The following is a 19,450-nucleotide window of genomic DNA, read 5'->3' as shown; positions in this document are numbered from 1 at the left end:
TATCGTCCAAAAATATACTGAAGTCAGGCTGTCAAGAGGACTTGAAAGCGGGGCAAAATTGCAGGAAACCGATTTCAGGAGGTAGACTGGAATTGCATTGAAAGCATAGGAAAAGAGGCAGAACGTCCACAATGATGCACTTGGCCAAAAAGGGCGTATGCGTTTTTTCCTGAATATATTCAGGAAAAAACGCATACGCCCTTTTTGGCCAACCAAGCAAGCTTGCAAAGGAAATCTGCACTACAATACTACAATGAAGTCTCACTTCCCCCCGGTCAAAAGGGCCATCTGAAAAAAGTGTAAAATCCAGAAAGGCAGGACAGGCCATGGAGAACTGGGAGCCTTGTTATGCTGATGGGTGGGATGTAAATTGCCAACAGACACTCGGGAGAAGTGTATGGTGTTTCCTGAAACATCTAAAAAACAAAGCAACAGAGCCTAGGGCACTTCCACTAATGGTCCTATAGCTTAGGGAAATTAAAATCAAAAAGACACAGCCACCCCAAAGTTTGGGACGCCTCTGTTTACAAGAACCTCATTTACCGTACAAGTTCAATATCACAGAAAGTGAAAAATGGATAAAGAACTTGTTGTACTTACGTACAATGCAGTATCACTCAGCAATGAAATCTATGTCATCAGGCCCGTAGCAGCATAATGAGTGGATTCAGGTATGATGATTCTAACTGAAATAAGTCACACAGAAAAAGAAACATCATAAGATATCACTAATACACGGAATGTAAACTTGGCTACACAGGAACTGAATTCCAAAACAGAACAGGGTCTCAAATTTAGAAAACCAACTTATGCTTGCTTAAGGGTAAAGGTGAGTTGGGGTGCTGCATAATACCAGAGATTGAAATGAGCACAGATAAAGTTCCTTAAGCCAAATATGGAATAGACAAGACCTACTCCTTGCTCAACGAAATGGACTCAACACCCCATATTAAACGCCTAAGAATGTACCTGACTAGTAAGTATCTTAAAACCTATGGATTGCTATGTCTCCGAAAGAGAATCAATCGTGTGTACAGGGGCATAAACGCAGCAGTGATAGGACTGGAGAGGTTCGGTGAGCAAATGAAGACCCTTTGAAGTCATATTGCATGGTACCCATTCCACGGGTTTCAACTACCCAGGTTTAAGGTATTCTTCCTTCAGCTAAAACATGCATGTGGAACCCAGAGTATGATCAACCGTGTGAACGGGAGACGTGTTCAAATATGTCTCAGTTTTCCTCCCCTGGTACTCGGGTGCATCATTCCAGACGCTTTACTAACACTCTCCCCACTTGGAGAGTCAGCGCCTTTAACCTCCTGTTTGGCCCAGTTTGCAATTTCTGCGGAAGATGAACAGGAATAGGGAGAACCAATGAGAGACTAGCTGGAGGTGTCTGGACGGGCAAATTTTACTCTCATTTCCCACCAGGAAGAGGAAATAACCAAAGGCTCAGCGTGCCGTGTCGGAACCAGATTAGGGCCTGAAGCCATCCTGCGGTGCTGCAGCCAGCTCAAAAGAAAGCGAGTTGAAGAAAGGAGCTCAGGGGCACTGTAATTCACAAACCTGCAGAGTTATAAATGACAGCTATCGTCGAAAATTATACGGAAGTAAGGCTGCCAAGAGGACTTGAAAGCGGGGCAGAATTGCAGGAAACCGATTTCAGGGGGTAGACTGGAATTTCATTGAAAGCATAGGAAAAGAGGCAGAACGTCCACAATGATGCACTTGGCCAAAAAGGGCGTATGCGTTTTTTCCTGAATATATTCAGGAAAAAACGCATACGCCCTTTTTGGCCAACCAAGCAAGCTTGCAAAGGAAATCTGCACTACAATGAAGTCTCACTTCCCCCCGGTCAAAAGGGCCATCTGAAAAAAGTGTAAAATCCAGAAAGGCAGGACAGGCCATGGAGAACTGGGAGCCTTGTTATGCTGATGGGCGGGATGTAAATAGCCAACAGCCACTCGGGAGAAGTGTATGGTGTTTCCTGAAACATCTAAAAAACAAAGCAACAGAGCCTAGGGCACTTCCACTTATGGTCCTATAGCTTAGGGAAATTAAAATCAAAAAGACACAGCCACCCCAAAGTTTGGGACGCCTCTGTTTACAAGAACCTCGTTTACAGCACAAGTTCAACATCGCAGAAAGTGAAAAATGGATAAAGAAGTTGTGGTATTTACTAACAAACCAATATCACTCAGCAATGAAATCTATGTCATCAGGCCCTTAGCAGCACAATGAGTGGGTTCAGGTATGATGATTCTAACTGAAATAAGTCACACAGAAAAAGAAACATCATAAGATATCAGTAATACACGGAATGTAAACTTGGCTACACAGGAACTGAATTACAGAACAGAACAGGGTCTCAAATTTAGAAAACCAACTTATGCTTGCTTAAGGGTAAAGGTGAGTTGGGGTGCTGCATAAAACCAGAGATTGAAATGAGCACAGATAAAGTTCCTTAAGCCAAATATGGAATAGACAAGAGCTACTCCTTGCTCAACAAAATGGACTCAACACCGCATATTAAACGCCTAAGAATGTACCTGACTAGTAAGTATCTTAAAACCTATGGATTGCTATGTCTCCGAAAGAGAAACAAGCATGTGTACAGGGGCATAAACGAGGCAGTGATAGGATTGGAGAGGTTCAGTGAGCAAATGAAGACCCTTTGAAGTCATATTGCATGGTACCCATTCCACGGGTTTCAACTACCCAGGTTTAAGGTATTCTTCCTTCAGCTAAAACATGCATGTGGAACCTAGAGTATGATCAACCATGTGATCGGGAGACGTGTTCAAATATGTCTCAGTTTTCGTACCCTGGTACTCGGGTGCAACATTCCAGACGCTTTACTAACACTCTCCCGACTTGGAGAGTCAGTCCCTTTAACCTCCTGTTTGGCCCAGTTTGCAATTTCTGCAGAAGATGAACAGGAATAGCGAGAACCAATGAGAGACTAGCTGGAGGTGTCTGGACGGGCAAATTTAACTCTCATTTCCCACCAGGGAGAGGAATTAACCAAAGGCTCAGCGTGCCGTGCCGGAACCAGATTAGGACCTGAGGCCATCCTGCAGTGTTGCGGCCAGGTCACAAGAAAGCGAGTTGAAGAAAGGAGCTCAGGGGCACTGTAATTCACAAACATGCAGAGTTATAAATGACAGCTATCGTCCAAAAATATACTGAAGTCAGGCTGTCAAGAGGACTTGAAAGCGGGGCAGAATTGCAGGAAACCGATTTCAGGAGGTAGACTGGAATTGCATTGAAAGCATAGGAAAAGAGGCAGAACGTCCACAATGATGCACTTGGCCAAAAAGGGCGTATGCGTTTTTTCCTGAATATATTCAGGAAAAAACGCATACGCCCTTTTTGGCCAACCAAGCAAGCTTGCAAAGGAAATCTGCACTACAATGAAGTCTCACTTCCCCCCGGTCAAAAGGGCCATCTGAAAAAAGTGTAAAATCCAGAAAGGCAGGACAGGCCATGGAGAACTGGGAGCCTTGTTATGCTGATGGGCAGGATGTAAATTGCCAACAGACACTCGGAAGAAGTGTATGGTGTTTCCTGAAACATCTAAAAAACAAAGCAACAGAGCCTAGGGCACTTCCACTTATGGTCCTATAGCTTAGGGAAATTAAAATCAAAAAGACAAAGCCACCCCAAAGTTTGGGACGCCTCTGTTTACAAGAACCTCGTTTACCGTACAAGTTCAATATCACAGAAAGTGAAAAATGGATAAAGAACTTGTGGTACTTACGTACAATGCAGTATCACTCAGCAAAGAAATCTATGTCATCAGGCCCGTAGCAGAATAATGAGTGAATTCAGGTACGATGATTCTAACTGAAATAAGTCACACAGAAAAAGAAACATCATAAGATATCAGTAATACACGGAATGTAAACTTGGCTACACAGGAACTGAATTACAGAACAGAACAGGGTCTCAAATTTAGAAAACCAACTTATGCTTGCTTAAGGGTAAAGGTGAATTGGGGTGCTGCATGAAACCAGAGATTGAAATGAGCACAGATAAATTTCCTTAAGCCAAATATGCAATAGACAAGAGCTACTCCTTGCTCAACGAAATGGACTCAACACCGCATATTAAACGCCTAAGAATGTACCTGACTAGTAAGTATCTTAAAACCTATGGATTGCTATGTCTCCGAAAGAGAATCGAGCATGTGTACAGGGCATAAACGCAGCAGTGATAGGATTGGAGAGGTTCGGTGAGCAAATGAAGACCCTTTGAAGTCATATTGCATGGTACACATTCCACGGGTTTCAACTACCCAGGTTTAAGGTATTCTTCCTTCAGCTAAAACATGCATGTGGAACCTAGAATATGATCAACCATGTGATCGGAAGACGTGTTCAAATATGTCTCAGTTTTCCTCCCCTGGTACTCGGGTGAAACATTCCAGATGCTTTCTAACACACTCCCAACTTGGAGAGTCAGCGCCTTTAACCTCCTGTTTGGCCCAGTTTGCAATTTCTGCGGAAGATGAACAGGAATAGGGAGAACCAATGAGAGACTAGCTGGAGGTGTCTGGACGGGCAAATTTAACTCTCATTTCCCACCAGGAAGAGGAAATAACCAAAGGCTCAGCGTGCCGTGCCGGAACCAGATTAGGGCCTGAAGCCATCCTGCGGTGTTGCAGCCATGTCACAAGAAAGCGAGTTGAAGAAAGGAGCTCAGGGGCACTGTAATTCACAAACCTGCAGAGTTATAAATGACAGCTATTGTCCAAAAATATACTGAAGTAAGGCTGCCAAGAGGACTTGAAAGCGGGGCAGAATTGCAGGAAACCGATTTCAGGAGGTAGACTGGAATTGCATTGAAAGCATAAGAAAAGAGGCAGAACGTCCACAATGATGCACTTGGCCAAAAAGGGCGTATGCGTTTTTTCCTGAATATATTCAGGAAAAAACGCATACTCCCTTTTTGGCCAACCAAGCAAGCTTGCAAAGGAAATCTGCACTACAATGAAGTCTCACTTCCCCCCGGTCAAAAGGGCCATCTGAAAAAAGTGTAAAATCCAGAAAGGCAGGACAGGCCATGGAGAACTGGTAGCCTTGTTATGCTGATGGGCGGGATGTAAATTGCCAACAGACACTCGGGACAAGTGTATGGTGTTTCCTGAAACATCTAAAAAACAAAGCAACAGAGCCTAGGGCACTTCCACTTATGGTCCTATAGCTTAGGGAAATTAAAATCAAAAAGACACAGGCACCCCAAAGTTTGGGACGCCTCTGTTTACAAGAACCTCGTTTACCGTACAAGTTCAATATCACAGAAAGTGAAAAATGGATAAAGAACTTGTGGTACTTACGTACAATGCAGTATCACTTAGCAATGAAATCAATGTCATCAGGCCCGTAGCAGCATAATGAGTGGATTCAGGTACGATGATTCTAACTGAAATAAGTCACACAGAAAAAGAAACATCATAAGATATCACTAATACACGGAATGTAAACTTGGCTACAGAGGAACTGAATTCCAAAACAGAACAGGGTCTCAAATTTAGAAAACCAACTTATGCTTGCTTAAGGGGAAAGGTGAGTTGGGGTGCTGCATAAAACCAGAGATTGAAATGAGCACAGATAAAGTTCCTTAAGCCAAATATGGAATAGACAAGAGCTACTCCTTGCTCAATGAAATGGACTCAACACCCCATATTAAACGCCTAAGAATGTACCTGACTAGTAAGTATCTTAAAACGTATGGATTGCTATGTCTCCAAAAGAGAATCAAGCGTGTGGACAGGGGCATAAACGCAGCAGTGATAGGATTGGAGAGGTTCGGTGAGCAAATGAAGACCCTTTGAAGTCATATTGCATGGTACCCCTTACATGGGTCTCAACTCTCCAGGTTTAAGGTATTTTTCCTTCAGCTAAAACATGCATGTGGAACCCAGAGTATGATCAACCGTGTGAACGGGAGACCTGTTCAGATTTGTCTCAGGTTTCCTCCCTTGGTACTCGGGTGCAACATTCCAGACGCTTTACTAACACTCTCCCGACTTGGAGAGTCAGTCCCTTTAACCTCCTGTTTGGCCCAGTTTGCAATTTCTGCGGAAGATGAACAGGAATAGCGAGAACCAATGAGAGACTAGCTGGAGGTGTCTGGACGGGCAAATTTAACTCTCATTTCCCACCAGGAAGAGGAATTAACCAAAGGCTCAGCGTGCCGTTCCGGAACCAGATTAGGACCTGAGGCCATCCTGCGGTGTTTCGGCCAGGTCAAAAGAAAGCGAGTTGAAGAAAGGAGCTCAGGGGCACTGTAATTCACAAACATGCAGAGTTATAAATAACAGCTATCGTCCAAAAATATACTGAAGTCAGGCTGTCAAGAGGACTTGAAAGCGGGGCAAAATTGCAGGAAACCGATTTCAGGAGGTAGACTGGAATTGCATTGAAAGCATAGGAAAAGAGGCAGAACGTCCACAATGATGCACTTGGCCAAAAAGGGCGTATGCGTTTTTTCCTGAATATATTCAGGAAAAAACGCATACGCCCTTTTTGGCCAACCAAGCAAGCTTGCAAAGGAAATCTGCACTACAATACTACAATGAAGTCTCACTTCCCCCCGGTCAAAAGGGACATCTGAAAAAAGTGTAAAATCCAGAAAGGCAGGACAGGCCATGGAGAACTGGGAGCCTTGTTATGCTGATGGGCGGGATGTAAATTGCCAACAGACACTCGGGAGAAGTGTATGGTGTTTCCTGAAACATCTAAAAAACAAAGCAACAGAGCCTAGGGCACTTCCACTTATGGTCCTATAGCTTAGGGAAATTAAAATCAAAAAGACAAAGCCACCGCAATGTTTGGGACGCCTCTGTTTACAAGAACCTCGTTTACCGTACAAGTTCAATATCACAGAAAGTGAAAAATGGATAAAGAACTTGTGGTACTTACGTACAATGCAGTATCACTCAGCAATGAAATCTATGTCATCAGGCCCGTAGCAGCATAATGAGTGGATTCAGGTACGATGATTTTAACTGAAATAAGTCACACAGAAAAAGAAACATCATAAGATATCAGTAATACACGGAATGTAAACTTGGCTACACAGGAACTGAATTACAGAACAGAACAGGTTCTCAAATTTAGAAAACCAACTTATGCTTGCTTAAGGGTAAAGGTGAGTTGGGGTGCTGTATGAAACCAGAGATTGAAATGAGCACAGATAAATTTCCTTAAGCCAAATATGCAATAGACAAGAGCTACTGCTTGCTCAACGAAATGGACTCAACACCGCATATTAAACGCCTAAGAATGTACCTGACTAGTAAGTATCTTAAAACCTATGGATTGCTATGTCTCCGAAAGAGAATCGAGCATGTGTACAGGGCATAAACGCAGCAGTGATAGGATTGGAGAGGTTCGGTGAGCAAATGAAGACCCTTTGAAGTCATATTGCATGGTACACATTCCACGGGTTTCAACTACCCAGGTTTAAGGTATTCTTCCTTCAGCTAAAACATGCATGTGGAACCTAGAATATGATCAACCATGTGATCGGGAGACGTGTTCAAATATGTCTCAGTTTTCCTCCCCTGGTACTCGGGTGCAACATTCCAGATGCTTTCTAACACACTCCCAACTTGGAGAGTCAGCGCCTTTAACCTCCTGTTTGGCCCAGTTTGCAATTTCTGCGGAAGATGAACAGGAATAGCGAGAACCAATGAGAGACTAGCTGGAGGTGTCTGGACGGGCAAATTTAACTCTCATTTCCCACCAGGAAGAGGAATTAACCAAAGGCTCAGCGTGCCGTGTCGGAACCAGATTAGGGTCTGAAGCCATCATGCGGTGTTGCGGCCAGGTCACAAGAAAGCGAGTTGAAGAAAGGAGCTCAGGGGCACTGTAATTCACAAACCTGCAGAGTTATAAATGACAGCTATCGTCCAAAAATACACTGAAGTAAGGCTGCCAAGAGGACTTGAAAGCGGGGCAGAATTGCAGGAAACCGATTTCAGGAGGTAGACTGGAATTGCACTGAAAGCATAGGAAAAGAGGCAGAGCGTCCGCAATGATGCACTTGGCCAAAAAGGGCGTATGCGTTTTTTCCTGAATATATTCAGGAAAAAACGCATACGCCCTTTTTGGCCAACCAAGCAAGCTTGCAAAGGAAATCTGCACTACAATGAAGTCTCACTTCCCCCCGGTCAAAAGGGCCATCTGAAAAAAGTGTAAAATCCAGAAAGGCAGGACAGGCCATGGAGAACTGGGAGCCTTGTTATGCTGATGGGCGGGATGTAAATTGCCAACAGACACTGGGGAGAAGTGTATGGTGTTTCCTGAAACATCTAAAAAACAAAGCAACAGAGCCTAGGGCACTTCCACTTATGGTCCTATAGCTTAGGGAAATTAAAATCAAAAAGACACAGCCACCCCAAAGTTTCGGATGCCTCTGTTTACAAGAACCTCGTTTACCGTACAAGTTCAATATCACAGAAAGTGAAAAATGGATAAAGAACTTGTGGTACTTACGTACAATGCAGTATCACTCAGCAATGAAATCTATGTCATCAGGCCCGTAGCAGAATAATGAGTGGATTCAGGTACGATGATTCTAACTGAAATAAGTCACACAGAAAAAGAAACATCATAAGATATCAGTAATACACGGAATGTAAACTTGGCTACACAGGAACTGAATTCCAAAACAGAACAGGGTCTCAAATTTAGAAAACCAACTTATGCTTGCTTAAGGGGAAAGGTGAGTTGGGGTGCTGCATAAAACCAGAGATTGAAATGAGCACAGATAAAGTTCCTTAAGCCAAATATGGAATAGACAAGAGCTACTCCTTGCTCAACGAAATGGACTCAACACCGCATATTAAACGCCTAAGAATGTACCTGACTAGTAAGTATCTTAAAACCTATGGATTGCTATGTCTCCGAAAGAGAATCAAGCATGTGTACAGGGGCATAAACGCAGCAGTGATAGGATTGGAGAGGTTCAGTGAGCAAATGAAGACCCATTGAAGTCATATTGCATGGTACACATTCCAAGGGTTTCAACTACCGAGGTTTAAGGTATTCTTCCTTCAGCTAAAACATGCATGTGGAACCTAGAGTATGATCAACCACGTGAACGGGAGACGTGTTCAAATATGTCTCAGTTTTCCTCCCCTGGTAATCGGGTGCAACATTCCAGACGCTTTACTAACACTCTCCCCACTTGGAGAGTCAGCGCCTTTAACCTCCTGTTTGGCCCAGTTTGCAATTTCTGCGGAAGATGAACAGGAATAGGGAGAACCAATGAGAGACTAGCTGGAGGTGTCTGGACGGGCAAATTTAACTCTCATTTCCCACCAGGAAGAGGAAATAACCAAAGGCTCAGTGTGCCGTGCCAGAACCAGATTAGGGCGTGAAGCCATCCTGCGGTGTTGCGGCCCGGTCACAAGAAAGCGAGTTGAAGAAAGGAGCTCAGGGGCACTGTAATTCACAAACCTGCAGAGTTATAAATGACAGCTATCGTCCAAAAATATACTGAAGTAAGGCTGCCAAGAGGACTTGAAAGCGGGGCAGAATTGCAGGAAACCGATTTCAGGAGGTAGACTGGAATTGCATTCAAAGCATAGGAAAAGAGGCAGAGCGTCCAAAATGATGCACTTGGCCAAACAAGGCGTATGCGTTTTTTCCTGAATATATTCAAGAATAAACGCATACGCACTTTTTGGCCAACCAAGCAAGCTTGCAAAGGAAATCTGCACTACAATGAAGTCTCACTTCCCCCCGGTCAAAAGGGCCATCTGAAAAAAGTGTAAAATCCAGAAAGGCAGGACAGGCCATGGAGAACTGGGAGCCTTGTTATGCTGATGGGCGGGATGTAAATAGCCAACAGACACTTGGGACAAGTGTATGGTGTTTCATGAAACATCTAAAAAACAAAGCAACAGAGCCTAGGGCACTTCCACTTATGGTCCTATAGCTTAGGGAAATTAAAATCAAAAAGACACAGCCACCCCAAAGTTTGGGACGCCTCTGTTTACAAGAACCTCGTTTACAGTACAAGTTCAACATCACAGAAAGTGAAAAATGGATAAAGAAGTTGTGGTATTTACTTACAAAGCAATATCACTCAGCAATGAAATCTATGTCATCAGGCCCTTAGCAGCACAATGAGTGGATTCAGGTATGATGATTCTAACTGAAATAAGTCACACAGAAAAAGAAACATCATAAGATATCAGTAATACATGGAATGTAAACTTGGCTACACAGGAACTGAATTACAGAACAGAACAGGGCCTCAAATTTAGAAAACCAACTTATGCTTGCTTAAGGGGAAAGGTGAGTTGGGGTGCTGCATAAAACCAGAGATTGAAATGAGCACAGATAAAGTTCCTTAAGCCAAATATGGAATAGAAAAGAGCTACTCCTTGCTCAACGAAATGGACTCAACATCGCATATTAAACGCCTAAGAATGTACCTGACTAGTAAGTATCTTAAAACCTATGGATTGCTATGTCTCCGAAAGAGAATCAAGCATGTGTACAGGGGCATAAACGCAGCAGTGATAGGATTGGAGAGGTTCGGTGAGCAAATGAAGACCCTTTGAATTCATATTGCATGGTACGCATTCCACGGGTTTCAACTACCCAGGTTTAAGGTATTCTTCCTTCAGCTAAAACATGCATGTGGAACCTAGAGTATGATCAACCAAGTGATCGGGAGACGTGTTCAAATATGTCTCAGTTTTCGTACCCTGGTACTCGGGTGCAACATTCCAGACGCTTTACTTACACTCTCCCGACTTGGAGAGTCAGTTCCTTTAACCTCCTGTTTGGCCCAGTTTGCAATTTCTGCGGAAGATGAACAGGAATAGCGAGAACCAATGAGAGACTAGCTGGAGGTGTCTGGACGGGCAAATTTAACTCTCATTTCCCACCAGGAAGAGGAAATAACCAAAGGCTCAGCGTGCCGTGCCGGAACCAGATTAGGGCCTGAAGCCATCCTGCGGTGTTGCGGCCAGCTCAAAAGAAAGCGAGTTGAAGAAAGGAGCTCAGGGGCACTGTAATTCACAAACCTGCAGAGTTATAAATGACAGCTATCGTCCAAAAACAGACTGAAGTAAGGCTGCCAAGAGGACTTGAAAGCGGGGCAGAATTGCAGGAAACCGATTTCAGGAGGTGGACTGGAATTGCATTGAAAGCATAGGAAGAGAGGCAGAACGTCCACAATGATGCACTTGGCCAAAAAGGGCGTATGCGTTTTTTCCTGAATATATTCAGGAAAAAACGCATACGCCCTTTTTGGCCAACCAAGCAAGCTTGCAAAGGAAATCTGCACTACAATGAAGTCTCACTTCCTCCCCGGTCAAAAGGGCCATCTGAAAAAAGTGTAAAATCCAGAAAGGCAGGACAGGCCATGGAGAACTGGGAGCCTTGTTATGCTGATGGGCGGGATGTAAATTGCCAACAGACACTCTGGAGAAGTGTATGGTGTTTCCTGAAACATCTAAAAAACAAAGCAACAGAGCCTAGGGCACTTCCACTTATGGTCCTATAGCTTAGGGAAATTAAAATCAAAAAGACACAGCCACCCCAAAGTTTGGGACGCCTCTGTTTACAAGAACCTCATTTACCGTACAAGTTCAATATCACAGAAAGTGAAAAATGGATAAAGAACGTATGGTACTTACGTACAATGCAGTATCACTCAGCAATGAAATCTATGTCATCAGACCCTTAGCAGCACAATGAGTGGATTCAGGTATGATGATTCTAAATGAAATAAGTCACACAGAAAAAGAAACATCATAAGATATCACTAATACACGGAATGTAAACTTGGCTACACAGGAACTGAATTCCAAAACAGAACAGGGACTCAAATTTAGAAAACCAACTTATGCTTGCTTAAGGGGAAAGGTGAGTTGTGGTGCTGCATAAAACCAGAGATTGAAATGAGCACAGATAAAGTTCCTTAAGCCAAATATGGAATAGACAAGAGCTACTCCTTGCTCAACGAAATGGACTCAACACCCCATATTAAACGCCTAAGAATGTACCTGCCTAGTAAGTATCTTAAAACGTATGGATTGCTATGTCTCCAAAAGAGAATCAAGTGTGTGTACAGGTGCATAAACGCAGCAGTGATAGGATTGGAGAGGTTCGGTGAGCAAATGAAGACCCTTTGAAGTCATATTGCATGGTACCCATTAAACGGGTCTCAACTCTCCAGGTTTAAGGTATTCTTCCTTCAGCTAAAACATGCATGTGGAACCCAGAGTATGATCAACCGTGTGAACGGGAGACGTGTTCAAATATGTCTCAGTTTTCCTCCCTTGGTACTCGGGTGCTACATTCCAGATGCTTTACTAACACTCTCCCCACTTGGAGAGTCAGCGCCTTTAACCTCCTGTTTGGCCCAGTTTGCAATTTCTGTGGAAGATGAACAGGAATAGGGAGAACAAATGAGAGACTAGCTGGAGGTGTCTGGACGGGCAAATTTAACTCTCATTTCCCACCAGGAAGAGGAAATAACCAAAGGCTCAGCGTGCCATGCCGGAACCAGATTAGGGCCTGAAGCCATCCTGCGGTGTTGCGGCCACCTCACAAGAAAGCGAGTTGAAGAAAGGAGCTCAGGGGCACTGTAATTCACAAACCTGCAGAGTTATAAATGACAGCTATCGTCCAAAAATAGACTGAAGTAAGCCTGCCAAGAGGACCAGAAAGCGGGGCAGAATTGCAGGAAACCGATTTCAGGAGGTAGACTGGAATTGCATTGAAAGCATAGGAAAAGAGGCAGAACGTCCACAATGATGCACTTGGCCAAAAAGTGCGTATGCGTTTTTTCCTGAATATATTCAGGAAAAAACGCATACGCCCTTTATGGCCAACCAAGCAAGCTTGCAAAGGAAATCTGCACTACATTGAAGTCTCACTTCCCCCCGGTCAAAAGGGCCATCTTAAAAAAGTGTAAAATCCAGAAAGGCAGGACAGGCCATGGAGAACTGGGAGCCTTGTTATGCTGATGGGTGGGATGTAAATTGCCAACAGCCACTCGGGAGAAGTGTATGGTGTTTCCTGAAACATCTAAAAAACAAAGCAACAGAGCCTAGGGCACTTCCACTTATGGTCCTATAGCTTAGGGAAATTAAAATCAAAAAGACACAGTCACCCCAAAGTTTGGGACGCCTCAGTTTACAAGAACCTCGTTTACATTACAAGTTCAACATCACAGAAAGTGAAAAATGGATAAAGAAGTTGTGGTATTTACTTACAAAGCAATATCACTCAGCAATGAAATCTATGTCATCAGGCCCTTAGCAGCACAATGAGTGGATTCAGGTATGATGATTCTAACTGAAATAACTCACAGAGAAAAAGAAACATCATAAGATATCACTAATACACGGAATGTAACTTGGCTACACAGGAACTGAATTACAGAACAGAACAGGGTCTCAAATTTAGAAAACCAACTTATGCTTGCTTAAGGGGAAAGGTGAGTTGGGGTGCTGCATAAAATCAGAGATTGAAATGAGCACAGATAAAGTTCCTTAAGCCAAATATGGAATAGTCAAGAGCTACTCATTGCTCAACGAAATGGACTCAACACCCCATATTAAACGCCTAAGAATGTACCTGACTAGTAAGTATCTTAAAACCTAGAGATTGCTATGTCTCCGAAAGAGAATCAAGCATGTGTACAGGGGCATAAACGCAGCAGTGATAGGATTGGAGAGGTTCGGTGAGCAAATGAAGACCCTTTGAAGTCATATTGCATGGTACGCATTCCACGGTTTTCAACTACCCAGGTTTAAGGTATTCTTCCTTCAGCTAAAACATGCATGTGGAACCTAGAGTATGATCAACCAAGTGATCGGGAGACGTGTTCAAATATGTCTCAGTTTTCGTACCCTGGTACTCGGGTGCAACATTCCAGACGCTTTACTTACACTCTCCCGACTTGGAGAGTCAGTTCCTTTAACCTCCTGTTTGGCCCAGTTTGCAATTTCTGCGGAAGATGAACAGGAATAGCGAGAACCAATGAGAGACTAGCTGGAGGTGTCTGGACGGGCAAATTTAACTCTCATTTCCCGCCAGGAAGAGGAATTAACCAAAGGCTCAGCGTGCCGTGCCGGAACCAGATTAGGGCCTGAAGCCATTCTGTGGTGTTGCGGCCAGCTCAAAAGAAAGCGAGTTGAAGAAAGGAGCTCAGGGGCACTGTAATTCACAAACCTGCAGAGTTATAAATGACAGCTATCATCCAGAAATATACTGAAGTAAGGCTGCCAAGAGGACTTGAAAGCGGGGCAGAATTGCAGGAAACCGATTTCAGGAGGTGGACTGGAATTGCATTGAAAGCATAGGAAAAGAGGCAGAACGTCCACAATGATGCACTTGGCCAAAAAGGGCGTATGCGTTTTTTCCTGAATATATTCAGGAAAAAACGCATACGCCCTTTTTGGCCAACCAAGCAAGCTTGCAAAGGAAATCTGCACTACAATGAAGTCTCACTTCCTCCCCGGTCAAAAGGGCCATCTGAAAAAAGTGTAAAATCCAGAAAGGCAGGACAGGCCATGGAGAACTGGGAGCCTTGTTATGCTGATGGGCGGGATGTAAATTGCCAACAGACACTCGGGAGAAGTGTATGGTGTTTCCTGAAACATCTAAAAAACAAAGCAACAGAGCCTAGGGCACTTCCACTTATGGTCCTATAGCTTAGGGAAATTAAAATCAAAAAGACACAGCCACCCCAAAGTTTGGGACGCCTCTGTTTACAAGAACCTCATTTACCGTACAAGTTCAATATCACAGAAAGTGAAAAATGGATAAAGAACGTATGGTACTTACGTACAATGCAGTATCACTCAGCAATGAAATCTATGTCATCAGACCCTTAGCAGCACAATGAGTGGATTCAGGTATGATGATTCTAAATGAAATAAGTCACACAGAAAAAGAAACATCATAAGATATCACTAATACACGGAATGTAAACTTGGCTACACAGGAACTGAATTCCAAAACAGAACAGGGACTCAAATTTAGAAAACCAACTTATGCTTGCTTAAGGGGAAAGGTGAGTTGTGGTGCTGCATAAAACCAGAGATTGAAATGAGCACAGATAAAGTTCCTTAAGCCAAATATGGAATAGACAAGAGCTACTCCTTGCTCAACGAAATGGACTCAACACCCCATATTAAACGCCTAAGAATGTACCTGCCTAGTAAGTATCTTAAAACGTATGGATTGCTATGTCTCCAAAAGAGAATCAAGTGTGTGTACAGGTGCATAAACGCAGCAGTGATAGGATTGGAGAGGTTCGGTGAGCAAATGAAGACCCTTTGAAGTCATATTGCATGGTACCCATTAAACGGGTCTCAACTCTCCAGGTTTAAGGTATTCTTCCTTCAGCTAAAACATGCATGTGGAACCCAGAGTATGATCAACCGTGTGAACGGGAGACGTGTTCAAATATGTCTCAGTTTTCCTCCCTTGGTACTCGGGTGCTACATTCCAGATGCTTTACTAACACTCTCCCCACTTGGAGAGTCAGCGCCTTTAACCTCCTGTTTGGCCCAGTTTGCAATTTCTGTGGAAGATGAACAGGAATAGGGAGAACAAATGAGAGACTAGCTGGAGGTGTCTGGACGGGCAAATTTAACTCTCATTTCCCACCAGGAAGAGGAAATAACCAAAGGCTCAGCGTGCCATGCCGGAACCAGATTAGGGCCTGAAGCCATCCTGCGGTGTTGCGGCCACCTCACAAGAAAGCGAGTTGAAGAAAGGAGCTCAGGGGCACTGTAATTCACAAACCTGCAGAGTTATAAATGAGAGCTATCGTCCAAAAATAGACTGAAGTAAGCCTGCCAAGAGGACCAGAAAGCGGGGCAGAATTGCACGAAACCGATTTCAGGAGGTAGACTGGAATTGCATTGAAAGCATAGGAAAAGAGGCAGAACGTCCACAATGATGCACTTGGCCAAAAAGGGCGTATGCGTTTTTTCCTGAATATATTCAGGAAAAAACGCATACGCCCTTTTTGGCCAACCAAGCAAGCTTGCAAAGGAAATCTGCACTACATTGAAGTCTCACTTCCCCCCGGTCAAAAGGGCCATCTGAAAAAAGTGTAAAATCCAGAAAGGCAGGACAGGCCATGGAGAACTGGGAGCCTTGTTATGCTGATGGGTGGGATGTAAATTGCCAACAGCCACTCGGGAGAAGTGTATGGTGTTTCCTGAAACATCTAAAAAACAAAGCAACAGAGCCTAGGGCACTTCCACTTATGGTCCTATAGCTTAGGGAAATTAAAATCAAAAAGACACAGTCACCCCAAAGTTTGGGACGCCTCAGTTTACAAGAACCTCGTTTACATTACAAGTTCAACATCACAGAAAGTGAAAAATGGATAAAGAAGTTGTGGTATTTACTTACAAAGCAATATCACTCAGCAATGAAATCTATGTCATCAGGCCCTTAGCAGCACAATGAGTGGATTCAGGTATGATGATTCTAACTGAAATAACTCACAGAGAAAAAGAAACATCATAAGATATCACTAATACACGGAATGTAACTTGGCTACACAGGAACTGAATTACAGAACAGAACAGGGTCTCAAATTTAGAAAACCAACTTATGCTTGCTTAAGGGGAAAGGTGAGTTGGGGTGCTGCATAAAATCAGAGATTGAAATGAGCACAGATAAAGTTCCTTAAGCCAAATATGGAATAGTCAAGAGCTACTCATTGCTCAACGAAATGGACTCAACACCCCATATTAAACGCCTAAGAATGTACCTGACTAGTAAGTATCTTAAAACCTAGAGATTGCTATGTCTCCGAAAGAGAATCAAGCATGTGTACAGGGGCATAAACGCAGCAGTGATAGGATTGGAGAGGTTCGGTGAGCAAATGAAGACCCTTTGAAGTCATATTGCATGGTACGCATTCCACGGTTTTCAACTACCCAGGTTTAAGGTATTCTTCCTTCAGCTAAAACATGCATGTGGAACCTAGAGTATGATCAACCAAGTGATCGGGAGACGTGTTCAAATATGTCTCAGTTTTCGTACCCTGGTACTCGGGTGCAACATTCCAGACGCTTTACTTACACTCTCCCGACTTGGAGAGTCAGTTCCTTTAACCTCCTGTTTGGCCCAGTTTGCAATTTCTGCGGAAGATGAACAGGAATAGCGAGAACCAATGAGAGACTAGCTGGAGGTGTCTGGACGGGCAAATTTAACTCTCATTTCCCGCCAGGAAGAGGAATTAACCAAAGGCTCAGCGTGCCGTGCCGGAACCAGATTAGGGCCTGAAGCCATTCTGTGGTGTTGCGGCCAGCTCAAAAGAAAGCGAGTTGAAGAAAGGAGCTCAGGGGCACTGTAATTCACAAACCTGCAGAGTTATAAATGACAGCTATCATCCAGAAATATACTGAAGTAAGGCTGCCAAGAGGACTTGAAAGCGGGGCAGAATTGCAGGAAACCGATTTCAGGAGGTGGACTGGAATTGCATTGAAAGCATAGGAAAAGAGGCAGAACGTCCACAATGATGCACTTGGCCAAAAAGGGCGTATGCGTTTTTTCCTGAATATATTCAGGAAAAAACGCATACGCCCTTTTTGGCCAACCAAGCAAGCTTGCAAAGGAAATCTGCACTACAATGAAGTCTCACTTCCTCCCCGGTCAAAAGGGCCATCTGAAAAAAGTGTAAAATCCAGAAAGGCAGGACAGGCCATGGAGAACTGGGAGCCTTGTTATGCTGATGGGCGGGATGTAAATTGCCAACAGACACTCCAGAGAAGTGTATGGTGTTTCCTGAAACATCTAAAAAACAAAGCAACAGAGCCTAGGGCACTTCCACTTATGGTCCTATAGCTTAGGGAAATTAAAATCAAAAAGACACAGCCACCCCAAAGTTTGGGATGCCTCTGTTTACAAGAACCTCATTTACCGTACAAGTTCAATATCACAGAAAGTGAAAAATGGATAAAGAACTTATGGTACTTACGTACAATGCAGTATCACTCAGCAATGAAATCTATGTCATCAGACCCTTAGCAGCACAATGAGTGGATTCAGGTATGATGATTCTAAATGAAATAAGTCACACAGAAAAAGAAACATCATAAGATATCACTAATACACGGAATGTAAACTTGGCTACACAGGAACTGAATTCCAAAACAGAACAGGGACTCAAATTTAGAAAACCAACTTATGCTTGCTTAAGGGGAAAGGTGAGTTGTGGTTCTGCATAAAACCAGAGATTGAAATGAGCACAGATAAAGTTCCTTAAGCCAAATATGGAATAGACAAGAGCTACTCCTTGCTCAACGAAATGGACTCAACACCGCATATTAAATGCCTAAGAATGTACCTGACTAGTAAGTATCTTAAAACGTATGGATTGCTATGTCTCCAAAAGAGAATCAAGTTTGTGTACAGGTGCATAAACGCAGCAGTGATAGGATTGGAGAGGTTCGGTGAGCAAATGAAGACCCTTTGAAGTCATATTGCATGGTACCCATTACACGGGTCTCAACTCTCCAGGTTTAAGGTATTCTTCCTTCAGCTAAAACATGCATGTGGAACCCAGAGTATGATCAACCGTGTGATCGGGAGACGTGTTCACATATGTCTCAGTTTTCGTACCCTGGTACTGGGGTGCAACATTCCAGATGCTTTACTAAGAGTCTCCCGACTTGGAGAGTCAGTCCCTTTAACCTCCTCTTAGGCCCAGTTTGCAATTTCTGCGGAAGATGAACAGGAATAGCGAGAACCAATGAGAGACTAGCTGGAGGTGTCTGGACGGGCAAATTTAACTCTCATTTCCCACCAGGAAGAGGAATTAACCAAAGGCTCAGCGTGGCGTGCCAGAACCAGATTAGGGCCTGAAGCCATCCTGGGGTGTTGCGGCCATCTCACAAGAAAGCGAGTTGAAGAAAGGAGCTCAGGGGCACTGTAATTCACAAACCTGCAGAGTTATAAATGACAGCTATCGTCCAAAAATAGACTGAAGTAAGGCTGCCAAGAGGACTTGAAAGCGGGGCAGAATTGCAGGAAACCGATTTCAGGAGGTAGACTGGAATTGCATTGAAAGCATAGGAAAAGAGGCAGAACGTCCACAATGATGCACTTGGCCAAAAAGAGCGTATGCGTTTTTTCAAGAATATATTCAGGAAAAAACGCATACGTCCGCACTTGGCCAAAAAGAGCGTATGCGTTTTTTCCTGAATATATTCAGGAAAAAACGCATACGCCGTTTTTGGCCAACCAAGCAAGCTTGCAAAGGAAATCTGCACTAAAATGAAGTCTCACTTCCCCCGTCAAAAGGGCCATCTGAAAAAAGTGTAAAATCCAGAAAGGCAGGACAGGCCATGGAGAACTGGGAGCCTTGTTATGCTGATGGGCGGGATGTAAATTACCAACAGAAACTCGGGACAAGTGTATGGTGTTTCCTGAAACATCTAAAA

General features: G+C 43.7%; 1 long non-coding RNA gene across 4 annotated transcripts in view; it reads right to left on the bottom strand.

Annotated features, from left to right (window-relative positions):
- Positions 1-634: 634 nt before the first annotated feature.
- Positions 635-19,450, bottom strand: part of LOC307181302 — a 305,894-nt gene continuing 287,078 nt past the window's right edge. For all 4 annotated transcript variants that reach the window (XR_013826380.1, XR_013826381.1, XR_013826382.1 and 1 more), the window contains 4 exons: positions 17,986-18,067; positions 14,826-14,907; positions 11,670-11,747; positions 635-686 (listed from right to left, as the gene is read on the bottom strand). This is a non-coding gene — a long non-coding RNA (uncharacterized lncRNA). The remainder of the gene's footprint in view (positions 687-11,669; positions 11,748-14,825; positions 14,908-17,985; positions 18,068-19,450) is intronic.

Source organism: Stenella coeruleoalba (genome assembly GCF_951394435.1).
Source record: "Stenella coeruleoalba genome assembly, contig: scaffold_103, whole genome shotgun sequence".
NCBI lineage: Eukaryota > Metazoa > Chordata > Mammalia > Artiodactyla > Delphinidae > Stenella > Stenella coeruleoalba.
Note: the sequence above shows the minus strand (reverse complement) of the source record. Positions and strands in the feature narration are given on the sequence as shown.